Raw genomic sequence first — 5,694 nt, 5'->3', positions numbered from 1 at the left:
TTATTGTTGTAACGTGTAACGTGCAACAAGCCCAAAAATCAATAACGGAGACGTCTATAATTCTACGACACAACTTTTGTCTAGTGCATCAGCGGACACGTACATTGATTCACTGGAAATTTTAAAAATAAATAAATAAATAAATAAGAGTTAAGATTAAAAGTGAACTTTTTAGCATTTAGTCTTAACAATTGATAATTTGATAGTAACACAATACAATAGTAATGGATCTCAATTCTTGTATATTTGCAAGTTATTTATGAATTATTGTGATCTTTCTAAGGGTTCTTTGTTGCAATGATGTGTTTGATCTTTATACCACCATTTTCTTCTTGTAACTAATGTCAAGGTATTTTTCTCTTTCCTTTTTTTCCCCCATAAACCGAGAGTCCGAGAGCGAAGTCCATTGTATTTTTATTGAGAAAAATCAGGTTCCACTTTTCTTTTTTTCTTTTGCAAGAAGATATTTTTTTTTTTTTTTTTTTAAATTCGATGTTTAGGTGACTAAAACTGTTAAGTAATCAATAGAAATTCACACTAAATAGTGGAAAAAGGTTTACACTTATAAAGGGCGTGAATCATTTTGCAGATTTTTTTTTTTTTTTTTTTTTTTGTCTTTATCCTTATCACCCTTATGCCATTCAACTCATTTGCTAGTCTGATAGCTTCCCACTTATCATGTTTTTTTTTTTTTTTTATAACAAGAAAATGGGTAGAAGGGGGCGATCTAAGTTAGCGTCTTTCACCTGAGCGTGACAATAGTAACACTCTATCCGTTGAGCCCAGGTCTACAAGAGCAAGGGATTCGAATGAACTATAGTTGTACACACAACCCCATAAAAGACGCTAGTGGTTGTAGTTGAGAGACAACTCCAAAATTATTTTCTAGTTTAGCTATGAGCAAGTAATTTTAGTGACAACACAAACCCAAAAAACAATCAAAATGCATAGCTAAAAGAGTAGTCTAAGTGTTTCTCCATTATTCAAGTGTGATAGAGTTATTAGGCATTTGGTGTTATTGGATTGTGTGAGTTTGTGTATGTGAGATCTGTGAGTTAGTTTGTATTTGTGAGAGGTTTTGTTGGTGTTTAGTTTGTGAATTTTAATTGCAAGGGTTGATTATTAGTGATTGTAATCTTTATCATTGTAATCTTTATAATTGATAGTAGAATTCGGTTGGTATTTATACACACACATACAAGTAGAGCCACCAGAATAAAGATGTCGCAAATAATGATAGCAACACTCAAACCCTATAGAGCTAGAATACAAAGCCTCACCCTCACGTATCAAAATATGGCTTAAGAACAAATAAGGGAATATCCCACTTACAGTAGAAGTCCCATCCAATATTGAATCGTAGAACTTCTCTTTGGCTTCCATATAAATTCTTAACTTCCCATTTTATACATCTTGGACCATCTTTTCTTTTGACTTCACTCATTCACGAAAGATGTCTGCATTTTCCTTGATCCATATAAGGTAAGAAAATTACTAAAGGTATTACAAGTTTTACCACGTAAAACTTACAAACTAATGTGGCAATAAATGTGATCGGTAAGCTTCAACTACCTCATAATTGAATATTTGAATTGTTTCTCTATGATTGATGACACATCAGTTTATAAGCTTAAGGTAGTAAAACTTGTAGTATCTATAGCCATTACTCCTGAGATAAATATATGAAATCATTTGGAACAAGTTTATAGATAACTACCATGAGGCTTTACCCTTCATAATCTTTTTCCCCTCACTTGATCAGATCATTCGAATTAATCTTTCCATTTTTCACAAGATATCAACTCATTTTGATTCCACCAAATTCTTTTGTTGGTACGATTTAAAACCATCTAAAATCTTTACCATGAAATCAAATGAACATACTATTAATCATTGTTATTAATAGCATGCTAAAATGCATGCCTAGCTACAAATTGATGTATAATTGGTGTTATCAAATCATGCAATTGCAGGCTAATATGCGGGTTGATACTCACTTTTTATTGGGCTTATTAGAACGGACCGAACTAAGCACGTACCACCAGCACATGCTCAGATGATGCTCTTAAAGCCACGGTCCAAAGTGATATTAGATTTGGCTACCTCCGTGTCACGGCCCAAAACCATATGGTACCCTTCCCCTACACACATCAAGCCCTTATATACGGTTATACCCAAAGTCATTAGAAAAAAATTCATATCAAAACCCATGTTTAATAGTTTACACGCAGAGCCTTCTAACTCGATTAGCTCATCTTAGTGTTTCCAAATGAGATGTTCCACATTACCTTTCCAACGCTGAGGCATCTAGCCCATTATTTCTTAATGTTTTTTTACAATTTATTGAGTATTACCGTATATCAACAATATTAGATACATAACAAATTTCATAATATTTTTTACAATTTATTGATTTGCTAAATGTAATTAGTACAATATCATTTTTAAAGGACTTTCACTGACATCATATTCTTATACATCAATTTCAAATTGCTACCTCAAAAGCTATGAAATCTATTATATCACTAGTCTTACAGATATTATAACTATTAAAAAATATTATATATATATATATATAGTATTTGTGTAACATAGTTTTAGATATGTATTTTCTATATATAAATATATTTACATTAAGTTAGCCTTTACATTGGTTAAAAAAAAAATTATCCATTTAGTTTGTAAACTCTGAACTATCTTTTAAATCATGTTGTTAAAATTAAGATTTTTAACATTTTAGATCACAATCTTTTGTTAAGTAAATTATAAGTTATACTTCTATAGTTTAATTAATTTGTATTATATGTTTCTAAGACAGAGAGAGAGAGAGTAAAAAGGATAAATTGCAAATTATACCACTAAAGTTTGGACGTGTTTGGATTTTAGACTCTAAAATTTTAGAATTTGGATTTTACTCCCTAAAATTTGAAAGTATTTGGATTTTACACCTTGAAGATTCAGTATTTGGGAGTGTAAAATCTAAATAACCTCAAACTTTAAAAAATAAGCCAGGGTGTAAAATCCAAACACCCCAAACTTTAGGGGATAAAATCCAAATTCTAAAACTTCAAGAAGTAAAATCCAAACACCCCCAAACTTTAGGGGTATAATTTGCCATTTACCCTTTTAAAAAACAAAGAAACATATAAGACAAATTAATTGAACTTTAAATTATTTAAATAATAAATATCATTTTACATGTCTAAAATTATACTAGTCAATATAAGAAAAATATGACAATGAATCTAAACAAAAGAGAAATATTATTTTTCACAGATGATAAATACTGTAAGGATCTCTAACTCCTAACCACAAATTTACAATTTTCTTTCCTTCTAAAAAAATAATAATATTAACATAGTGTACATGTCTCTAATTCTCCAAATGCAATATATATATATATATATATATATATATATATATATATATATATATATATATGTGTGTGTGTGTGTGTGTGTGTGTGTGTGTGTGTGGTTATATTTTTGGAGAATAAATATTTAATATGATTTGGTTTAATGAGTTACTTATCCTATAAGAGTATAAAGGAAAAAAATATATCCATTAGCAATTTACATAAACTTATCTATTCTAAAGAAAATATAATTCTAATCCGATTTAATTTGTTTAAGAAAAAAAAAACTACAAATAGTATAAGAGTAAAAAGAAACAAGAAGAAAATGTGAATAGTCATTTACATAAATGTAATACTGGTTTTTCTTTTTAAAAAATTTAGGGGTCAGTAGTTTAAAATTTTCTGATTTTTTTTTATGTTTTATAGGAAAATAGGAGAGAGACTGAGGATTTAAAAATTCAGAGGGCCTTAAGTTGTTAAATCCAAATAGAAAAAATGATCTACTCCACTTGAAATTGATCTATTTTGTGGTTCAAATTAAATTTTACAAATCTAATGTTGTATAGGCAATCACCTCATTTAAAATTTTAAATAATGTGACATTTTGTACATTATTAGATATAGAAAATAATTATATGTGTGATTTGGACATAATGGAGAGGATCATGTTCCCCTCCCTTCCCCCCAAAACAAAAAAAAAAAAAGTTGAGCTTAAGGTCTTTAGTGACCATATCCTCTGTCAAGACTATTATTAAAGAGATTACTTTTTTTTTTCTTGGTCTAAAAATGAGATTGCCTATGCTTGGGGTCTTTATGTGGCAGTGACACACATCGTGTTTTGATAGGCTAGCAATTACATCTAGGTTCTTTTTGGGGTAGTACTCATGCTAATGGGTCACCTTCTGGCCACTACCATTGTGTTTTCTCCTAGGCAAAAATATAATATAAAGAGACATAAAAATAATGAATTAATGAGAATAATAATTCTCTCATTTATAAATTGTGTGAGAGAGGGACCTAAACACAACATAAAGCTCATGGGCCCAGTCTGAGGATGAGCAAAGGCCCATCCATGCACCAATCCGGATTTGACACATTAACTAAGTCTGAGGAGGGAAAACATGAAGACCACGTTGATTCAAACTAAATTATGAACAGAGGTTCGAGGAGGGGAATCTGGCGGACCCATTGTCCAAGGAGCCCAAGGAGTGAATGCACCTCGAGAATGCCTCAGTTGGCCACCTGCATCAAAGAATAGGACCCCATGAAAGACTTCAAAGACGTGCAAGTAAAGAAGAGATGAAATATCTAGGGCAGGAAGCCATCACCTCCACAATCAAGGCACTACACCAACTGAGATGGTCGCATTAATGAGAAAAAGACACATGAACAATAGCTTCACAACTCACAACACTCTCTACCACCTCTAGAAGGATCCTGATAGGACAAGCATCCTGATAGGACAAGCATCTCAATTACTACCCTGAGACATACAAGTGAAAGGCTGAGATTCATTAAGGAGGACTATATAAAGGAAAGGAACCCCTCTAAAAAATGGATTGAAAGAAAAGAAACAAAAAGAACATAACAAGGAGAATCAATTTGTATGAAGTGTGTAGTAGATAATATATGAATGTTCCCTCCTCGGACCAGTTCGAGGAAGAGTTTATACACAAATTGTGTTTCATTTCATTATACTAAGAATCACGACTTCATTGATTTCATGATTGGACCATACAAAGCATCACAGTTGACTTAGAAAGTTCACTCTCTTACAAATTAATTGTGTTGGGCCGAAAATATTGAGTATCACTATTCTAACTGGGCTTGGGCCATTTTTTGAGCTCCTACATAAATAATTTAAGTTAAGGTTTATAAGTAAATGGGGGGAAATATATTAGGCCACGAGGCATGTGAAATTGAAATAAGAAAATATATTTAGCAAGACTAAACAAATATATTTATCAATTGAAATGGATATAAATTGTCAATGTCCAAGTTAATATGCATGGCATTTAATTTGTGCCAATAGAGGCGGCAAGCAACCTTATAAGATATATAGAAATATATAATGAGCAAACTAGTGAGAAAGAATATTCTCATGAGTAGGTAATTTAAACCATAAGGCTATACATATTCGAAATAGTGTCAAAAAAATATGTCAGGCCAAGCAAGCATATATGGTGATTTTAAACGAATATACCTGTCTATACCCAAGTGAGTATATATCATTAAAGTCATACTAATAAATGTATCATGTAACACCAAGTAAAGATGTGTACAAATATATAAAGAGAGTATGATGTATAGAAACTTATCTTGGTTGCGGACACCCCATA

The sequence above is a fragment of the Castanea sativa genome, chromosome 4, assembly GCF_040712315.1.
Source record: "Castanea sativa cultivar Marrone di Chiusa Pesio chromosome 4, ASM4071231v1".
NCBI lineage: Eukaryota > Viridiplantae > Streptophyta > Magnoliopsida > Fagales > Fagaceae > Castanea > Castanea sativa.
The sequence above is the reverse complement of the archived record's forward strand: the minus strand, read 5'-3'. Positions refer to the sequence as shown.